We start from the raw sequence: 22,179 nt of genomic DNA, 5'->3' as shown, positions 1-22,179 counted from the left end.
CTGTCAAAACTTTGCCAACAGAAGATAGAGCTGCGTTTAACGCATTAAAAGAAAGGGCAGCACAGAATCATGATGTAGAAATGCATGCTGACCCAATTGAAGAGGACTTCCTGTTTGACACTTTCTCCACTTCAGAGAAATCAGTCAAGACATTGCCGATGTTGAAAGGTGTCCTTAAACACGCAGGAGACATTTTCAAGGAAACCACGAGAGCAAGGGTTGTTAACCCCAGAATTGAAAGAAATACAGACCGGTGCCTGTGGACCCTACATATATTAAGGGACAGCTGCCATTGGACTCGTTGGTGGTATCAAATGCTCGTAAGCGTGCCAACTCACAAACTACTGGTGATGCTCCTCCTCCGGACAAAGAATCTAAAATATTAGAAGCTTCTGGGAAAAGGGTAGCTGCTCAAGCAGCTAATATCTGGAGAATTTCAAATACACAGGCCCTATTAGCCAGATATGATAGGGCGCATTATGACACACTAGAGCAACTGCTACAACATTTGCCTGATGTCTACAAGGAGGGAGCAGAAACACTGATACAAGAGGGAAAACTCATATCCAACGCATCCATTAAGTGTGCGCTAGACGCAGCAGACACCGCAGCCAGGGCTATCAATACAAGTGTCATGCTCCGGAGACATGCTTGGTTGCGCATCTCTGGGTTCAAACCTGAGATTCAAACCACTTTACTAAATCAGCCTGTGAACCCTGATTTTGTATTTGTTCCTGATGTGGACACAATCTTAGAGAAGATTAAAAAAGACACAGAGACAGCCAAGTCTATGGGTGCCTTGCAGTCACAACAATTCAACTATAATAAGAACAATAAAGGTGGATACCGTGGCAACAGCAGCAAGGGCTGAGGACTAGGGAATTACACCAGATCCTCCGCCAATACTAAACAGTGACGCCTTGTCACTGCCCCCGGACCATGTAACACCGGTCGGGGGACGATTACAACAGTTCCTGCCAGTCTGGGAGAGCATTACCACCAACAGGTGGGTGAGACAACTTATTCAGTACGGCTATTGTCTAGAGCTAACCTCCACTCCACCCAACATACCCCCAAGACACCGTCCTATGTCCGGAGAGCACATACACTTATTGCAGCAAGAAGTCATCAGCATGCTGCAAAAAGGGGCCATAGAACTCGTCCCTATACAGCTACAGGGCACAGGGGTGTACTCTCTGTACTTCTTAATCCCCAAGAAGGACGGGTCTCTCAGGCCAATACTGGACCTCAGGCCCCTAAACCAATACATCTTGTCAAAACATTTTCACATGCTCACTTTACAGCAGGTTCTACCATTGCTCAGTCAGGGAGATTTCCTCGCAACACTAGACCTAAAGGACGCATATTTCCACCACTGATACATCCAGCACATAGGAAGTATCTCAGGTTTACCATACAGAATCAGCGCTACCAGTTAAAGGTCCTGCCTTTCGGGGTGACAACAGCCCCCAGGGTGTTTACCAAGTGCCTAGCGACAGTAGCTGCGCACCTACGGAGAACCCATATTCACGTCTACCCCTATCTGGACGACTGTCTTATCCAAGCAAAGTCAGCCCAGCAATGTGCCAGCCACATGTCCCGCACTATTCACCTCCTACACAGCCTCGGATTCTCATTAAACTACACGAAGTCTCATCTCCGATCCGCCCACGTACAACAGTACCTGGGGGCGACGATAGACACTCTGGCAGCAAAGGCACAGCCAAACTCAGCAAGAATCAACAGCATTCAATTGCTGATTTAGAGATTCAGACCCCAACACTCGCTCCCAGCACTGGTGTTTATGCAGTTGATAGGCATGATGGCCTCCTGCATCTTCATAGTCCCTCACGCGAGACTACACATGCGTCCGCTTCAGGAGTGCCTAGCACGGCAGTGGAACCAGGCCCGAGGATAATTAAAAGACCTAGTGTTGGTGACCGGTCGTGCATGCAACTCTCTGCATTGGTGGAACCCACAAAACCTTTGCAGGGGACGACCGTTCCAAGAGACTGTACCACAAATAGTGCTTACGACGGACGCATCTCTCCTGGGATGGGGAGCGCATGTTCTCCATTACACAGTGCAGGGACTATGGAAGACACAGCAAAAGAGGATGCACATCAACCTGCTGGAACTGATGGCAATCTTTATGGCGATGAAGGCATTCAAGGTACATATGTGCAACAAAGTCTTGTTGATCCGGACGGACAACATGACTGCCATGTACTACATAGAGAAGCAGGGAGGGACACACTCTCCATAGTTGTCACATCTAGCGCAAAGCATGTGGAAGTGAGCCATTCAGAGGAACATATTCCTCATGGCGGAACACCTCCCAGGCAGGAACAACCAGATGGCGGATCTGCTCAGCAGACGCAGCCACCAGATGCAGGAGTGGGAGATACATCCCTCAGTGCTACAACCGTACTTCCAGCAGTGGGGTCACCAAGAGATAGACCTGTTCGCCACAAGGGAAAACACAAACTGCCAAAGCTTTGCCGCCAGGTTTCCACATCCGCAGTCTCAGGGCAATGCGATATGGATGTACTGGTCAGGCAGGTTTGCGTACGCTTTTCCCCCAGCCCCGCTCATACCACTAGTGGCACGCAAACTGCGACAACACTCCATGACACTCATCATAGTTGCTCCAACGTGGCCGAGGTAACCATGGTACACCACGTTCCTAGAACTTTCCGTGGTGCCTCATCAAAGGCTGCGATTAACACCCAGTCTTTTAACGCAGAGCCATGGAGACATTCAGCACCCAGATCCGCAACAGTTGAACCTTGCGATCTGGCTCCTGAAGTCATAGAGTTTGGTTACCTGAACTTGCCTCCTGACTGTATGAATATTATCAAAGAGGCAAGAAGACCTACAACAAGAGCATGCTATGCGGCGAAGTGGAAACGATTTGTCATCTATTGTAACAATAATGACATAAATCCGCTAGATGCATCGACTCAAAACATCATATGTTACATTTACACAGATGCAATAATCCGCTAGATGCATCGACTCAAAACATCATATGTTACCTGGTACATTTACACAGATGCAAACTAGCCTACAGTTACATACGTACACATTTAGCTGCGGTGGCAGCTTATCTTCAGAACAGGCAGCACCTTTCACTCTTCAGAGTACCTGCTATTAAAGCTTTCATGGAGGGACTCAAGAGTGATTCCTCCAAGACACCCACCTGCACCTGTCTGGAACCTGAACGTGGTTCTAACCAGACTGATGGGACCACCTTTTGAACCTCTACACTCGTGTCAGATACAATTCCTAACGTGGAAAGGGGCTTTCTTAGTGGTAATTACTTCACTTAGAATAGTTAGTGAGCTGCAAGCCCTTACTATTCAGGAGCAATTCAAACAAATGCACGCAAATAGGGTAGTGCTATGTACAAACCCAAAATTTATGCCAACGGTGGTATCCCAGTTTCACATCAATCAAACTATAGAACTGCCAGGGTTCTTCCAAAATCCAGATTCAGTGGCAGAAAGAGCTCTACACACCCTAGACGTTAAAAGGGCTCTCCTGTACTATATAGACAGGACAAAACTTTTCAGGAAAACTAAGCAACTGTTTGTTGCCTTTTCACCACAGCACAAAGGCAACCCCATTTCCAAATCCGGTATAGCCAGATGGATTGTTAAGTGCATACAAATTTGTTATCAAAAAGCTAAACGCACATTAACAGTTCCCCCCAAGAGCACATTCAACACGCAAGTTAGGGGCATCCATGGCTTTCCTGGGAAACATTCCTCTAGAAGACATATGTAGAGCAGCCACATGGACTACCATACATACGTTTACCAAACACTACTGTGTAGATGTACACTCCAAGCAGCTGTAGGACAAGCTGTACTCAAGACTCTTTTTCAGACTGCTGCAGCTGACACGGGCAACCACCGCTAAGGGGGAGACTGCTATACATTCTATGCACAGATATGAATTCAGCAGCCCACATGCCTCGAACTGAATATGCTACTTACCAGTATGCATCTGTTCTTGGTATGTAGGGCTGCTGACATTCATATCGCCCTCCCTCCTCCCCGGTGCCTGTCGCAGCTGTAGCACTCAGAATTAATCTCTAGCATGGACATCACTTACTGTATCATACTCTATCCCTGCCACAATGGCGAAAAACAATCTGAGGATGGAGAGGATGCCCATGCGCACTGTAGTCCGGGGGAGGAGCCACCTATCTCGTGATACTTCGAAGACTCTTCCAGGACAACAATGTGCAATCATCCGGACCCAACACTAGGCGGCGATCTATGCACAGATATGAATGTCAGCAGCCCTACATGCCAAGAACAGATGCATACTGGTAATTAGCATATTCCATAAGAGTCACATGAAAAAGAGGTGTATGTGACCCCCTGCGATGTCACTGGTGGGTGTGGCCTGGAGTGGCAGTGGTATGAGACAAGTATTGCTATGAGAGAATGGAGGGACCACTTAAGGGGGGGGTGGTTGTAGGGCAATAGGGTTGTGTTGCGGTACAGAGCCTATGCGGATGCTGATGTATCCCGCAAGGGTCCCGCGGGTATAGCAGCAATATGCTCAGGTGTCTGGTGAGTTATGTAAGTCCTAGGTGCAGTAGCACAGCAGATGTGTTGAGCTGGTCACAGCACACGTGGACTGATTGGTGGCATAGTTCAGAGGCGCTAGTGCTAGTGCAAAGGTAGGCACTAGGAGGTGCAGAGAAGGTGTTTAGGATTTTAGCGTTTGCTAAGGCTGTTCCACGGAATATTGTCATTTAGACCAGTTTTGTGACTGGAAAGGCGGTAAATCCATCTCTGTTCCTTGTGCAGAAGCTGTTGCTGGATATTCGGCATGTTGGGGTCCATGGCTTCAATGATCATCCATCTCATGTCGTTGGTTGTGTGTCCTCCTAGGAAATGGTTAGTCATCTTGGTCGTGTTCTTTTTGCACCGAATGGTGCTGCGGTGTTCCCATATGCGTGTTTTGATCTTTCTGTTGGTCATCCCGATGTAGGTGAGATTACAGGATCATACAATACGGTATATCACGTGTGCCGTGTTGCAGTTGGTGTGGTCACGCAATTCCCATGTTTTTCCTGGCTCCAGGTCAAGTGTCTTGGTAGTGCTCATAAGGTGGCATACGCTGCAGTTGCCACATGCAAAATGGCCCACGACCTTCGGAAGACCCCATGCATTTAAGACCGTGTTCTCTTTTTTATGGATTGGTATTGGTCTAGTGGAGACTATGGCATCTTTGATGGATTTTGCTTTTTTTTATGACAAAAGTGGCAGAGTTTGTCAATTACTTAACATTTTCTTAACTTTGTTTAGGGTTGAAACATAATTAAGTGAAGAGCTGTAAAAAGTTGTTTGAAACCCGGATGCCCAGATAGGGAATTGGATTAGCCTTGGAAACCAGGGTCCGGAGATCGCTGGGTAAAACTGATCAGGGCAATTGAATACTAACAATTCTGACTTTTTATTGTTGATCTTGTACTCCCCCAGATCAGAGAAGGTTCTGATTGTGTTGAAGGTTCTTTTGATGCTTAAAGGATCTGCTGACAGAGAGTTAGGTAATCCGAGAAACAACTTGTGTTTTGGTGCCCCAACTACGGGTGCTTTAAGGGATTCTGGCATATCCGTGAAGATTGTGTTTAAAAAAATAAAGCGAATAAAACCAGGGACATCGGGCATCCTTGGCGAGTGCCTCTTTGAATCTTGACTGAACCCACGATATGCGCATTAATTATAACTTTTGCCTCGGCTCTGTCATATAATTTCTGTAACATAAAAGCAGGCAAGGGTGAAACTTAAATTTCATTAAAATAGCAAACAAAATATCCCAATTAACCAAATCAAAAGCTTTTTCTGCATCGATCATGATTGCACTTTCGTATCGTTGTTTGAATCGTAATCAATTGCCTGGACTAAAAAATGTGTTATTGGCAAAGAGCCTCCCTGGCAAACAACCACATTGATCTTCGTTCTACATCTTTTGCGCTGGTAGTTATTCTAGCCACCATTATTTTAGTAAATAATTTATAATAGTTATTGCATAAACTAATTGGGCATATGACCAAGGATTGTCGGATGGCTTGCCCATATTTAGGAAGCTAACTATAACTGATTCAGAAAAGGTTTTAGGAATCTGGCACCCTTCCAAAATCGCATTGAATAATGATACCAATAGATTTTTTATCTGTAGCATAATTCTTTTCTAAATTTCGATGGGTAATCCACCGTTCCTGCACGCTTTGCAGCTGGGCATGATTTTGAAAGCCTCCGGACCTCAGTTTCAGAACTTGGCTCCAAAATCTAGGCTTTTTAGGTACAGGTTAGCACGGGCAGCTCCATTGTATTAAGGTATTTATTGACCCTGTCGAGAGAAATAGATGCTGGAGCAGAGCACTGCCCATTATAATGCGACAGGAAAGACCTTATCGATTTCTGCCATTTGCTGTACTACTTAACTTTTATCCTTGTCAAAAATAGATAAGATGGCGGCATTATTTTTTCCGGGCCACACCAAAAATGTACCCGTGTGTTTGCTTTCCTCATACCACTTTTGTAGACACTTATTCTTGTTCACTATAGCCTGCCGCTGCTAAAAAGCTCTATTGCTCTGTCTGGCTTTTTTAAATCTAAATTCCGTTGTTTGCATGTAGACTCTTGAATGGAGTTGGCTTGCCTGTTCTAGTTCTTGTTGTCGTTGTCTGGAAGTTTACTTTTTATTTTTGATGATGCTTGCTTTAAAAGATATTGCCTCCCCTCTAATGAATATTTACAACAAGGGGTGGTGAGGGACAGAGTCTCTGAATTAAACAGAATACTCTCACCCAGTCAAGAGATCAGGGCTAGATCCAACACCGTTTTTTAGCTCACTGCACCATCCCAGTTTCAGAACCTGGCTGTATGCAAATTAGTCTGTTCCTGTCCCAGTGCATGATGGGAACAGGGCAAACCAAACTACAAAAGCCAATTCTTACACTGGGAAGGAAACAAGCTACCGGGGACCGGTTTCTGGCATTTCAGCCTCTTCGGCCCGGCTTGCTTGAATCCTGATGGTGCAATGAGCAAGGGACTCACATCTGAGTATACCCTTCCACGCTTAGGGTGGACAAAAATATTTACAACAAGGGGTGGTGAGGGACAGAGTCTCTGAATTAAACAGAATACTCTCACCCAGTCAAGAGATCAGGGCTAGATCCAACACCGTTTTTTAGCTCACTGCACCATCCCAGTTTCAGAACCTGGCTGTATGCAAATTAGTCTGTTCCTGTCCCAGTGCATGATGGGAACAGGGCAAACCAAACTACAAAAGCCAATTCTTACACTGGGAAGGAAACAAGCTACCGGGGACCGGTTTCTGGCATTTCAGCCTCTTCGGCCCGGCTTGCTTGAATCCTGATGGTGCAATGAGCAAGGGACTCACATCTGAGTATACCCTTCCACGCTTAGGGTGGACAAAAATATTTACAACAAGGGGTGGTGAGGGACAGAGTCTCTGAATTAAACAGAATACTCTCACCCAGTCAAGAGATCAGGGCTAGATCCAACACCGTTTTTTAGCTCACTGCACCATCCCAGTTTCAGAACCTGGCTGTATGCAAATTAGTCTGTTCCTGTCCCAGTGCATGATGGGAACAGGGCAAACCAAACTACAAAAGCCAATTCTTACACTGGGAAGGAAACAAGCTACCGGGGACCGGTTTCTGGCATTTCAGCCTCTTCGGCCCGGCTTGCTTGAATCCTGATGGTGCAATGAGCAAGGGACTCACATCTGAGTATACCCTTCCACGCTTAGGGTGGACAAAAATATTTACAACAAGGGGTGGTGAGGGACAGAGTCTCTGAATTAAACAGAATACTCTCACCCAGTCAAGAGATCAGGGCTAGATCCAACACCGTTTTTTAGCTCACTGCACCATCCCAGTTTCAGAACCTGGCTGTATGCAAATTAGTCTGTTCCTGTCCCAGTGCATGATGGGAACAGGGCAAACCAAACTACAAAAGCCAATTCTTACACTGGGAAGGAAACAAGCTACCGGGGACCGGTTTCTGGCATTTCAGCCTCTTCGGCCCGGCTTGCTTGAATCCTGATGGTGCAATGAGCAAGGGACTCACATCTGAGTATACCCTTCCACGCTTAGGGTGGACAAAAATATTTACAACAAGGGGTGGTGAGGGACAGAGTCTCTGAATTAAACAGAATACTCTCACCCAGTCAAGAGATCAGGGCTAGATCCAACACCGTTTTTTAGCTCACTGCACCATCCCAGTTTCAGAACCTGGCTGTATGCAAATTAGTCTGTTCCTGTCCCAGTGCATGATGGGAACAGGGCAAACCAAACTACAAAAGCCAATTCTTACACTGGGAAGGAAACAAGCTACCGGGGACCGGTTTCTGGCATTTCAGCCTCTTCGGCCCGGCTTGCTTGAATCCTGATGGTGCAATGAGCAAGGGACTCACATCTGAGTATACCCTTCCACGCTTAGGGTGGACAAAAATATTTACAACAAGGGGTGGTGAGGGACAGAGTCTCTGAATTAAACAGAATAATCTCACCCAGTCAAGAGATCAGGGCTAGATCCAACACCGTTTTTTAGCTCACTGCACCATCCCAGTTTCAGAACCTGGCTGTATGCAAATTAGTCTGTTCCTGTCCCAGTGCATGATGGGAACAGGGCAAACCAAACTACAAAAGCCAATTCTTACACTGGGAAGGAAACAAGCTACCGGGGACCGGTTTCTGGCATTTCAGCCTCTTCGGCCCGGCTTGCTTGAATCCTGATGGTGCAATGAGCAAGGGACTCACATCTGAGTATACCCTTCCACGCTTAGGGTGGACAAAAATATTTACAACAAGGGGTGGTGAGGGACAGAGTCTCTGAATTAAACAGAATACTCTCACCCAGTCAAGAGATCAGGGCTAGATCCAACACCGTTTTTTAGCTCACTGCACCATCCCAGTTTCAGAACCTGGCTGTATGCAAATTAGTCTGTTCCTGTCCCAGTGCATGATGGGAACAGGGCAAACCAAACTACAAAAGCCAATTCTTACACTGGGAAGGAAACAAGCTACCGGGGACCGGTTTCTGGCATTTCAGCCTCTTCGGCCCGGCTTGCTTGAATCCTGATGGTGCAATGAGCAAGGGACTCACATCTGAGTATACCCTTCCACGCTTAGGGTGGACAAAAATATTTACAACAAGGGGTGGTGAGGGACAGAGTCTCTGAATTAAACAGAATACTCTCACCCAGTCAAGAGATCAGGGCTAGATCCAACACCGTTTTTTAGCTCACTGCACCATCCCAGTTTCAGAACCTGGCTGTATGCAAATTAGTCTGTTCCTGTCCCAGTGCATGATTACACTCTGTTCATCACCACCCCCTTTTCTGAATCGTTTTTGGCCACTATAGGTGTGGCAGGGTATACTCAGACATGAGTCCCTTTCTCACTGCATCATCAGGATTCAAGCAAGCCGGGCCGAAGACGGCTGAAATGCCAGAAACCGGTCCCCGGTAGCTTGTCTCCTTTCTGGTGAAGAATTGGCTTGGTAGTTTAGTCTGCCCTGTTCCCATGATGCACTGGGCCAGGGACAGACTGATTTGCATATAGCCAGGTTCTGAGCTGGGATGATGCAGTGAGATAAATAACGGTGATGGATCAAGCCCTGATCTTCGGACTGGGTAAGAGTGGTCTGCTTAATTCAGACACTCTGTTCATCACCACCCCCTTTTCTGAATCGTTTTTGGCCACTATAGGTGTGGCAGGGTATACTCAGACATGAGTCCCTTTCTCACTGCATCATCAGGATTCAAGCAAGCCGGGCCGAAGACGGCTGAAATGCCAGAAACCGGTCCCCGGTAGCTTGTCTCCTTTCTGGTGAAGAATTGGCTTGGTAGTTTAGTCTGCCCTGTTCCCATGATGCACTGGGCCAGGGACAGACTGATTTGCATATAGCCAGGTTCTGAGCTGGGATGATGCAGTGAGATAAATAACGGTGATGGATCAAGCCCTGATCTTCGGACTGGGTAAGAGTGGTCTGCTTAATTCAGACACTCTGTTCATCACCACCCCCTTTTCTGAATCGTTTTTGGCCACTATAGGTGTGGCAGGGTATACTCAGACATGAGTCCCTTTCTCACTGCATCATCAGGATTCAAGCAAGCCGGGCCGAAGACGGCTGAAATGCCAGAAACCGGTCCCCGGTAGCTTGTCTCCTTTCTGGTGAAGAATTGGCTTGGTAGTTTAGTCTGCCCTGTTCCCATGATGCACTGGGCCAGGGACAGACTGATTTGCATATAGCCAGGTTCTGAGCTGGGATGATGCAGTGAGATAAATAACGGTGATGGATCAAGCCCTGATCTTCGGACTGGGTAAGAGTGGTCTGCTTAATTCAGACACTCTGTTCATCACCACCCCCTTTTCTGAATCGTTTTTGGCCACTATAGGTGTGGCAGGGTATACTCAGACATGAGTCCCTTTCTCACTGCATCATCAGGATTCAAGCAAGCCGGGCCGAAGACGGCTGAAATGCCAGAAACCGGTCCCCGGTAGCTTGTCTCCTTTCTGGTGAAGAATTGGCTTGGTAGTTTAGTCTGCCCTGTTCCCATGATGCACTGGGCCAGGGACAGACTGATTTGCATATAGCCAGGTTCTGAGCTGGGATGATGCAGTGAGATAAATAACGGTGATGGATCAAGCCCTGATCTTCGGACTGGGTAAGAGTGGTCTGCTTAATTCAGACACTCTGTTCATCACCACCCCCTTTTCTGAATCGTTTTTGGCCACTATAGGTGTGGCAGGGTATACTCAGACATGAGTCCCTTTCTCACTGCATCATCAGGATTCAAGCAAGCCGGGCCGAAGACGGCTGAAATGCCAGAAACCGGTCCCCGGTAGCTTGTCTCCTTTCTGGTGAAGAATTGGCTTGGTAGTTTAGTCTGCCCTGTTCCCATGATGCACTGGGCCAGGGACAGACTGATTTGCATATAGCCAGGTTCTGAGCTGGGATGATGCAGTGAGATAAATAACGGTGATGGATCAAGCCCTGATCTTCGGACTGGGTAAGAGTGGTCTGCTTAATTCAGACACTCTGTTCATCACCACCCCCTTTTCTGAATCGTTTTTGGCCACTATAGGTGTGGCAGGGTATACTCAGACATGAGTCCCTTTCTCACTGCATCATCAGGATTCAAGCAAGCCGGGCCGAAGACGGCTGAAATGCCAGAAACCGGTCCCCGGTAGCTTGTCTCCTTTCTGGTGAAGAATTGGCTTGGTAGTTTAGTCTGCCCTGTTCCCATGATGCACTGGGCCAGGGACAGACTGATTTGCATATAGCCAGGTTCTGAGCTGGGATGATGCAGTGAGATAAATAACGGTGATGGATCAAGCCCTGATCTTCGGACTGGGTAAGAGTGGTCTGCTTAATTCAGACACTCTGTTCATCACCACCCCCTTTTCTGAATCGTTTTTGGCCACTATAGGTGTGGCAGGGTATACTCAGACATGAGTCCCTTTCTCACTGCATCATCAGGATTCAAGCAAGCCGGGCCGAAGACGGCTGAAATGCCAGAAACCGGTCCCCGGTAGCTTGTCTCCTTTCTGGTGAAGAATTGGCTTGGTAGTTTAGTCTGCCCTGTTCCCATGATGCACTGGGCCAGGGACAGACTGATTTGCATATAGCCAGGTTCTGAGCTGGGATGATGCAGTGAGATAAATAACGGTGATGGATCAAGCCCTGATCTTCGGACTGGGTAAGAGTGGTCTGCTTAATTCAGACACTCTGTTCATCACCACCCCCTTTTCTGAATCGTTTTTGGCCACTATAGGTGTGGCAGGGTATACTCAGACATGAGTCCCTTTCTCACTGCATCATCAGGATTCAAGCAAGCCGGGCCGAAGACGGCTGAAATGCCAGAAACCGGTCCCCGGTAGCTTGTCTCCTTTCTGGTGAAGAATTGGCTTGGTAGTTTAGTCTGCCCTGTTCCCATGATGCACTGGGCCAGGGACAGACTGATTTGCATATAGCCAGGTTCTGAGCTGGGATGATGCAGTGAGATAAATAACGGTGATGGATCAAGCCCTGATCTTCGGACTGGGTAAGAGTGGTCTGCTTAATTCAGACACTCTGTTCATCACCACCCCCTTTTCTGAATCGTTTTTGGCCACTATAGGTGTGGCAGGGTATACTCAGACATGAGTCCCTTTCTCACTGCATCATCAGGATTCAAGCAAGCCGGGCCGAAGACGGCTGAAATGCCAGAAACCGGTCCCCGGTAGCTTGTCTCCTTTCTGGTGAAGAATTGGCTTGGTAGTTTAGTCTGCCCTGTTCCCATGATGCACTGGGCCAGGGACAGACTGATTTGCATATAGCCAGGTTCTGAGCTGGGATGATGCAGTGAGATAAATAACGGTGATGGATCAAGCCCTGATCTTCGGACTGGGTAAGAGTGGTCTGCTTAATTCAGACACTCTGTTCATCACCACCCCCTTTTCTGAATCGTTTTTGGCCACTATAGGTGTGGCAGGGTATACTCAGACATGAGTCCCTTTCTCACTGCATCATCAGGATTCAAGCAAGCCGGGCCGAAGACGGCTGAAATGCCAGAAACCGGTCCCCGGTAGCTTGTCTCCTTTCTGGTGAAGAATTGGCTTGGTAGTTTAGTCTGCCCTGTTCCCATGATGTACTGGGCCAGGGACAGACTGATTTGCATATAGCCAGGTTCTGAGCTGGGATGATGCAGTGAGATAAATAACGGTGATGGATCAAGCCCTGATCTTCGGACTGGGTAAGAGTGGTCTGCTTAATTCAGACACTCTGTTCATCACCACCCCCTTTTCTGAATCCCCTCTAATGAAGGCCTCACAGGAATCCCAAACCAGAAAGGGTGGGGCTAATCCCGCATTCCTCTTGGCAAAATCCGCAAGCAGTATTTGCATTTTTGTGACCCAGCCCTCTTCGGTCAACAGGGTTTAATCCAGCATCCACCTCGGTTGCTCTCTTAGACTAGCCTTTAATTTGGTCTGTCACCAGGACCGAATGGTCCAAAAAAAGGGTTGGGAATAATCCAGCACTTTCCCTTTTCACATTGATGGGAAACTAAAAAAAATCGATTCTAGACGCTGTATTATGTCTTTTCAAGAAGCAAATGAATGTGCTTAATGCTGGACTCTCCAGGGGTCGACTAGTGCAAAATCTCTAATCATTTTCCCCAATTGTCTACAAGTTTGTGGTTTATTTTGTGCCTTATTTCTGCGAGAGGAGTCTAGTCCTAGGTTCTGAAAAAAGTTGCAAGCTCCTCCTACAATTACAAGCCCATGCAACGGAATTAATATATTGCCCACTTTTTCCATTGCTGACATTTTGTCCTTTATAGGGCCATAATAGCCGACTAGATGGAACACATGCTCCCTGATCTTGAGCCATCTAGCTAGTGGGTCGCTCATAGTCTGGAGAACTTTCCCCTGATAGTAGCAGGTAAGTCAAATTGTTACTCCCCTAACGGCTGCATCAGCCGAGGCCAGAATGGCCTTTGATATGAAATTGGGCAATTTGGGTGGAGGCGAATGTTTTTAAGATGGGTCTCCTGTCTCAGAATAACTTGCGGCTGGCTTGCCATTAGCCACTGAAGTGTGGCTTTCAGCTTGGTTTAATTATTAGCCTTGTTTTTGTTACATGAGGCTACCCGTAGTGTCTGATTTTCAGCCATTTGTTCAGGCTATCTCCTTCTGATGTACTGCGATCTGGGTCCTCCCCCCGCCCCCCCCACCCCTCCCATTAATATGCCTTACTCTGCTGCTATGATTAGTTCGACTAAGTCTAGCCCTGGGTCTTCACAGACCGAGGAAGGAGCAATATGTGATTATTATTTTCTTTTTTAACCTCCCCCATATCCTCCCCCCACTCCCTTTGGTCTTGGCCCTGCCCATCCCCGGCCCGTCCCCCCCCCCCCACCCTCCCCATGTCCCGTGCCATTGTCCACCGTGCACCATCACCCCCTTACCCCTAAAGCATTACCTTTTAAAGCTTCAGATGTTTTTATTTATTCTTGTTATATATTGTTTAAGCATGTACTGATGTGTCAATATTTGCAATCATTTTTAATTGTGCTTTATTGGTTACTTTTGTAACCAAAATAAAGCTTTTGATATGATTTGATTCCAAGTAATTGATGACATCACTGACACCATCCAATCATTTTGACAGCATCCTAGAAGTACATGAACTCGAAGTAATTCAACATGCTACACCTGTGGCCAATTTTCTATCACTAGTCATTTTGATAACTGCTCGAACATCCAGGCCTTCAGCTTCTTCCTGAAGGAGAGGTGGTCCTGGGTCAGGCGCAGGTCGGGAGGGAGGGAGTTCCAGGTCTTGGCGGCCAGGTAGGAGAAGGACCTTCCTCCAGTAGTCGCTCTACGGATGCGGGGGACGGCGGCGAGGGTGTGGTTGGCTGATCGGAGGTGTCGTTTGGGAGCGTAGAAGTTGACTCGGCTGTTGAGGTAGCTCGGTCCTTGGTCGTGTAGGGCTTTGTGTGCGTGGGTGAGGAGGCGGAAGGTGATTCTTTTGTTGACGGGGAGCCAGTGAAGGTCTCTCAGATGTCCGGAGATGTGGCTGGTTCGAGGGATGTCGAGGATGAGTCTGGCTGAGGCGTTCTGGATCCGCTGGAGTCTCTTCTAGAGCTTGGCGGTGGTACCGGCGTAGAAGGCGTTGCCGTAGTCCAGTCGGCTGGTGACGAGGGCCTGGGTGACGGTCTTCCTGGTCTCGGTGGGGATCCACCAGAAGATCTTCCGTAGCATGCGTAGGATGTTGAAGCACGCCGAGGAGACGTTGTTGACTTGCCTCGTCATGGAGAGGGAGGAGTCCAGGATGAAGCCCAGGTTGCGTGCATGGTCTGTCGGTTTGGGTGCGGTGCCCAGGGCGGGAGGCCACCAGGAGTCGTCCCAGGCGGAGGGTGAGGAGCCCAGGATGAGGACCTCCGTCTTGTCCGAGTTCAGTTTCAGGCGGCTGGTCGTCATCCATTCGGCTACCTCTTTCATCCCTTCGTGAAGGTTGGCTCTGGCGGCGGCGGGGTCGTTGGTCAGGGAGCGGATCAGCTGGGTGTCGTCGGCGTAGGAGATTATGCTGAGGTTGTGTTTGCGTACGATGGCCGCGAGGGGGCTCATGTAGACGTTGAAGAGGGTGGGGCTCAGAGATGATCCTTGAGGGACGCCGCAGATGACTTCGGAGGCCTCTGACTTGTACGGTAGTAGGCGGACTCTCTGTGTTCTTCCGTCGAGGAAGGAGACGATCCATTCCAGCGTCTTGTCCTGGATTCCGATGTTGCTGAGGCGCCGTACTAGGGTGCGGTGGCAGACCGTGTCGAATGCCGCGGAGAGGTCTAGGAGGATGAGGGCCGCTGTTTCTCCCTTGTCCATCAGGGCTCGGATGTCATCGGTGGCGGCGATGAGGGCGGTCTCGGTGCTGTGATTGGCTCGGAAGCCGGACTGTGAGGGGTCGAGGGATCCGTTCGTCTCGAGGAAGGCGGCCATCTGCTTGTTGACGGTCTTCTCGATGACTTTGGCTGGAAACGGGAGGAGCGAGATGGGGCGGTAGTTCTTGAGGTCGGTGGGGTCCGCTGTTGGTTTCTTGAGTAGAGCGCTGAGTTCCGCGTGCTTCCAGCTCTCAGGGAAGGTGGCGGTGTCGAAGGATGTGTTGATGATGTCTCGCAGGTGGGGTGCGATGACAGCGTCGGCCTTGTTGAAGACGTGGTGAGGGCAGGGGTCGGTCGGAGATCCGGAGTGGATGGAGTTCATCGTGCGGATGGTGTCTTCGGTGCTGATCGGGGTCCAGGCGTGGAGGGTGGTGGTGGGGGGTGGTTGTTCGGCCATGGTGTGCGTTGGTTGGTTGTTGAAGCTGTTGTGTATGTCCGTGATCTTGTTGTGGAAGTAAGAAGCGAGGGAGTTGCAGAGGTCTTGCGATGGGGTGATGTCGTTGTTTCCTGCGCTGGGGTTGGAAAGCTCCTTCACGATGTTGAAGAGTTCCTTGCAGTTGTGTGCGTTGTTGTCCAACCGGTCCTTGAATGCTGTTTTCTTGGCGGCGCGGATCAGCTGGTGGTGTTTCCGGGTGGCAAGTTTGAAGGAGGTCCTGTTGTCCGGTGTAGGTTCCCTTCTCCAGACTTTCTCGAGGGCTCGGCAGTTCTTCTTGGAGCTCTTGAGTTCGTCGGTCAACAATGGGGCCTTCTTGCTGCCGGGTCTGCTAGGCGGGGTCCTCAGTGGGGCGAGTTCGTCCGCGCAGTTGCTAATCCACTTCGTGAGGTTGTTGGCGGCCTGGCTGGGGTTCGCTGAGCTGGCAGGAGGGTGCTGGCTCAGGGAGGTGGCGAGCTGGTCTGCTGTGATCTTGTTCCAGCTTCTGCGGGCGGTCTGATGCTGGTGTTGGTGGGTCGTCGTTTTCTTGAAGGTGAAGTGGACGCAGCTGTGGTCCGTCCATTGAAGCTCTGTGGCGTGGCTGAAGTCGATGTCTGTGCAGGAAGAGAAGACTGCGTCGAGTGTGTGTCCGGCGAGGTGGGTGGGGGTGGACACCAGTTGCTTGAGTCCAAGGTTGGCGAGGTTGTCGAGCAGGGTGCTGGTGTTGCGGTCGTTGTTGTTCTCCATGCGGTGCAACGCTGCACATTTTGTGATTGTATTAATTCATTACTTTCTCATATTTCCACTTAACACTGTTCGGACATTGCTTGCACCTCATTAGTACCGGTTGAAAGATTCACAATGTAGCAATAAGCAACAGAACGGTGACCAGTCAACATTTACCTTCCAGTCTGCTGCAACACGTGTCGCTGCATTTTTATTAACTTTTGAACCATTTGAGGTAGAAACATTTGTTTTGGTTAAAATGTGCAGATTATACAGCAGACTATGGATTATCTGGCAAATGTGGCAAATCCATAATTATCTGAAAAACACTGACCGCACAATTGCATATTTCCAGTGGCTTTGAGCATAGCATATATGCGAAGTCACCATATTTGGTGGGTGGTCCCGTCTTTTTACTGTTTTTTTTGCCCTCCTAACAAAACAAATGTCTCCATAGACCTTAATGGGGGTCACCCCCTTTTTAAACTTTCAACTCAACATAAAAATGTTTGTGCTGTATGTGAGAGATTGGGAGAGAGATTGAGAGAGAGAGAGATTAAACCCATGACTTAGAGTTTGCATACAACCCCTTGATGCCGTTAAATAGATCTCTGTGCTATATTAGAAGGATTGCAATTTATAAACTGAAGTAATTAAACAACCTCTGTGTCAAAATCAGTAGCACACTTGCCTAGATACATGTAATACAAGTTTGTAACCTGTTTTTTACACAATGTGGTTTGCAGCAGGCACATTAACCCTCTGATACTTTAGGATTCAAAACTGCGAGTGGACAAAACACAGGACTACATTAACCTCCAGAAATATCTTACTGCTGTTATTATAATCCCCTCAAAATAGCTGGGCGCACCGGGATCTGCAGCAGGTGTCTTAAAATGTAGTCTCTTTGTGACTATTTAAGTGAGCTGGAACGGAGTCAATGTGACATTTGCCCTTCTTGCCCATTTCTCTGCAGCTGATTTTTTTCTTCATTTTCTTTAAATATATGAAGGTGACGGTCTGGCTCTGTTTTTCAATTTCTGCCGCTTGTGATTCCATTCCCTTTGCCACACCGTAACCCCAATTATGGGTTTCGTGGTAAATTGTTTCTGATTCCAGCACGGCTTCCTAAGAATCACTGTCACTAATTCTGGCTCTAGAAAGATGTCGGTGCTCCTAGGATTAACATATGGCTGAACTCCTAGGCATTGATAAGGCAGTGTTTCCAGATACCAGAGATGGCAATTGCAACCTCTAGAGTTCACTCTGTTTGCAGGCATCAGAGAAGCATTGGATTTACAAATGGATTGTGTTCCTTTTTGGACCATTGCGTTGCAAGAGGGGAATAGACTCTAAGATGAACCACATTAAAGATGTACCCAATTGCTTAACTCGCAATACAATCACTCAAAGTATGTAGCTTGTATGTCGCACATAAGAAGGGCAGCGCCACTGAAATTATGTACATAAAAGAACGGGGTAGCAGTGGCCCAAAAGGGGGAATTTATCGCACCTCTTAAAAATTCAGTAACTGGAGATGTTCTTAAACGTGGAACTCATAACACAAATATGCCCATTGTGAACAAGAAAACAGAGGTGCTACTACAGTTCCGGCACCCTACTACCTAAGGTTGCACCTACACATTAACAAAGTTAATGTGTCCAACATAAAACGTAAAGGAACTAAATCAGCACCCTCCAAGAGAGTCACAACAACCAACACAGTAGAGGATAATGGTTCACAAGGCAAAATACATTATATCATTCTTGTAAGTTTTAATTATTCATGCGTCAATATATTCCAAAGTCCCAAATCATCCAATTCAGTTGCTAAAAACCAATTTTTGCTCTTTCACCCAAATGACATGGATAAATCCAGATATGAATCAGTTTCCACAAAGAACACAGTCCTCTTTGCATTTGAAGTTGGATCAATGGAAAAATACACACCCTCCAGAAAGAACTCAGCCAACACGTGTTTCGTCAATCTTACATACATGTTGTTCAATCAATCAGGGAATTTTAAGCGCACTACTCACCCGTGAGGGTCTCGAGGCGCTGGGTGTGGGGGGACAGCAGTCCCGTTCAGTCGAAGAGCCATATCTTGAGAGACTTCCTGAAGGTGTTCAGGGAGGGGGCACGTCTGATGTCGATGGGGGAGCTCGTTCCAGGTTTTGGCTGCGATGTAGAAGAAGGCTCTTCCCCCTGGTCTTGCTCTGCGGAAGCGTGGGGCTTCAGCAAGGATGCTTTTTGTTAAGCGGAGGTTTCTTTTGGGTACGTGGAAGATGATTCTCTTGTTGAGGTATTGGGTCCTGTGTTGTGGAGGCATTTGTAGACGTGGGTGAGTATCTTGAAAGTGACTCTCTTCTCAACGGGGAGCCAGTGGAGGTTCCGTAGGTGTTGACTGATGTGCTAATATCGGGGATGCAGAGGACGAGTCTGGCTGCAGTGTTCTGTATCATCTGGAGCTTGTGGAGTGGACTTGTTGATGCCGGCGTAGAGGGCGTTTTCGTAGTCCAATCTGCTGGTTATGAGGGAGGGAGTGAGTGAGTGAGTGAGTGGGTGACTGTCTTCCTTGACTTGAGGGGGGGGGGAGGGGATCCATTTGAAGGACTTTTGGAGGATGCGGAGTGTGTTGAAGCAGCTGGATGCGACTGCGTTGACCTGCTTGTTCATAAATAGGGAGGAGTCGAGTATGATGGCGTGGTCCATGGGTGTCAGAGGACTGCCGAGTGCGGTGGGCCGCCAGGTGTCGTCCATGCTGGTGGGGTGGTTCCGAGTACGAGGACTTCTGTCTTCTCCAAGTTGAGCTTCAGGCAATTACCTTTTCCAGTTTCGGAATCCTCTCTCCAGCGTTCAGGGAAGACAGGACCTCGCCCTCTGGGTACTTTGAGCAGTCGTCTATCACCACCATGGAATGTCTTCCGTCCAGTAGACTCCCGAAATCCATACTCGCACTCTGCCACAGACCTTCCGGACGTTTTTCTGTCATCTGGTTTCGTATCTCCTGTCGCTTGGCACCATGGACATGACCTTACCACCTCCTCCACCTCCTCATCCATCAGAGATAACCAGACTTTTGTTCTGAGCTGCCCTTTTGTCTTCACCATTCATTGGTGTCCGGCGTGAGCTAGAGTGATCACTCGATCTACCAAGTTCGACGGGGATCACCAGCAGGTGGCCTCGGAGCAAACACCCATTGCGGTCAGTACTTAGCTCATTCCTCATTTAGTAGAGTCTCTTGATTATTTTCTTGGCCACTGAGGTGAGAATTGAGCCTTGGCTCCGTAAGGAATGCCATCTGTTGGTTTGCACCGCTTCTAGTGCCTGTTGCAGACATTCATCCTGTCTAGTCGCTTGGCACAACTCAGCTCAGGAGATGGGCAATGGACGTGAGCGGTCCACGACATATTGAACGTACTATTCGGTCTATTGTGCTTCTGCTTTTTCCTGATGGGTAGCTTATCTGGGATGACGAGATAAGTAATCTGCTGGATTGTTAGTTCCAGGGTAATACTCAATTTTGCGATTATACTGCTGAAGCTGTAGCATCCATTTCTTGATGCGAGGAGGTGGTTTGGATGCTGTGCCAGTACACCGATGAACTAAAGGCTTATGGTCGGTGGTGATCAGGAACGGTTTTCCGTAGACGTACAAAAGGAAATGCTGGCACCCCCAATGTACCGCTATTGCTTCTTTTTCTATTTGGGAGTACCTTGGCTCAGTCTCTGTCAGGGATCTACTCTCAAATGCCACCGGGGCCCACTCATCTTCATCCGTGGACCTTTGGAAAAGAACAGCTTTGGGTCCAGCACCAACCACAACTTTTGTGAGCTGCCATGGATCAAAGTACCAGAGTGTGGTGTTGCTTGACAGAGCATCTTCGGTCAGTTGGAACGCGGTCTCTTGCTCATGGAACAGAAGCTTTTGTCATGGACCATGGAACAGAAGCTTTCATCAGCTCTTTGTTGTGGATAAAGGTTCTTTAGGTGGTTCTGATGTGATGGTGGTATTCTGTCATGGCTTCTTTGTAGGTGGTGTGGTTTTTGGGCGTTTTGTTGTTTCGCCAGTTCTTCTCGGAGTCTGCAGGTGCTTCTGGCTTCTTGGAGGTCGGTGGTGAACCAGGTGTCTTTCCTGTGGCGCTGTCTGTTGGAGTTGCGTAGCGGGGTGAGCTTGTCTGCGCAGCTGGAGATCCAAGTGTGAAGTCCCCTGGCTGCGAGGTCGGCGTTGGTTGGGGGGTGGGGTGGGGGAGGTTGTGGTTGAGGGTGGAGTTGAGCTGCTCCTCAGTGACTCTGCTCCAGTTACTTCGCACAGGGCGCGGAGCAGGATTGGGCCTCGTGGGTTTGTTGACGATGAGGCGTACGCAGTGCTGGTCAGTCCATGGGGGTTGCGTGGTGTGGCTGAGGTGGGTTCCGTTTCTCCTTGCGAAGATGGGGTCGAGGGGGTGTCCTGCCTTGTGGGTGGGCGTGGTGACGAGTTGTTTCAGTCCAATGTTGGCGAGGTTGTTAAGGAGGATGGGGGAGTTGTGGTCGCTAGGGTTGTCAAAGTGGAAGTTCAGGTCTCCGAGTATGCAGTCCATGGAGACAATGGTGTGGGGTGCGATTAGGTCGGTGATGGTGGAGGCCTAGGGGGCGCTTGGGCAGGGGGTCTGTAGGTGAGGTGCCGATGAGTGTGGAGTTGGGGCTGGTCTGGACCTGGAAGCACAGGTGTTCGGCAGTGGAGAAGGCGTCGCTCGAGGTGTTGATGTTTCACATAATCCGCCTATAGCAAAAATAAATTTAGCTGAATGTCAGATACGTTGTACAGAGGCTTCGAGAGTAATAAGAGGAATAATGAGTGCAGAAACAGAGTAGGAAATGGAAAAAAAGAGAAACAAAAGTGAGGAGGAAGATAAAAAAAAGAAAAGGAAAGGAAGAAGAATGGTCATGAGAAATAGCCCAGTCTTGGCCAAAAAGAAATAAGGTGTCTCCAAAGCGTCAACCTTATAAATACGTAATGGCGTGAGTATTCGCCGAGATGTGTCCGTACACCAACCTACAAGTATCACCCATGTAGAACGGTTAAACTACTATGTGTATCGAAAAGTACATGAGAAACACCCATCAGGGAAGTAGAAACGCAATTTATGTGATGTAGACTTTGCCAAAGCATTGCCACACTAAAACCATCTGTAAGAATACTTGAGTTTCAAATGTGTATCCACTGTTGTAAACCCGAGCCACTCCACTCCACATTCCTGAAGTAATGGATACGCAAACTTAACACTGTAATGTAAAGAGTCATACTGACCTTGGACAGCATAATCTAGTCAGTTATCTTAAAAAGTACGTACTACGGTTAGACAAAATCGGTCTGCATATCGTCTCATGATCAGTATCTAGATGTAGTGCCCCTCAGGAAACCAACACTCAAAGTCTACAAGCAAAGTAAAGCATATATCAGGAACCTTAATTCTCAAAATACAATAAAAGTTGTAATTAAAGGTATAAACTACCTACAGTTGTTTTATAGCATGACATTCCCAAAAAGGAAGGAAACTGGCTAATTCAAAGAAGTGTAAATTC

General features: G+C 48.2%; 1 protein-coding gene across 1 annotated transcript in view; it reads left to right on the top strand.

Annotated features, from left to right (window-relative positions):
* Positions 1-22,179, top strand: part of UGP2 (UDP-glucose pyrophosphorylase 2) — a 534,584-nt gene that overhangs the window by 29,734 nt on the left and 482,671 nt on the right. The gene's annotated exons all lie outside the window — the stretch shown is intronic.

This window comes from Lissotriton vulgaris, chromosome 6 (genome assembly GCF_964263255.1).
Source record: "Lissotriton vulgaris chromosome 6, aLisVul1.2, whole genome shotgun sequence".
Classification (NCBI taxonomy): Eukaryota; Metazoa; Chordata; class Amphibia; order Caudata; family Salamandridae; genus Lissotriton; species Lissotriton vulgaris.
Note: the sequence above shows the minus strand (reverse complement) of the source record. Positions and strands in the feature narration are given on the sequence as shown.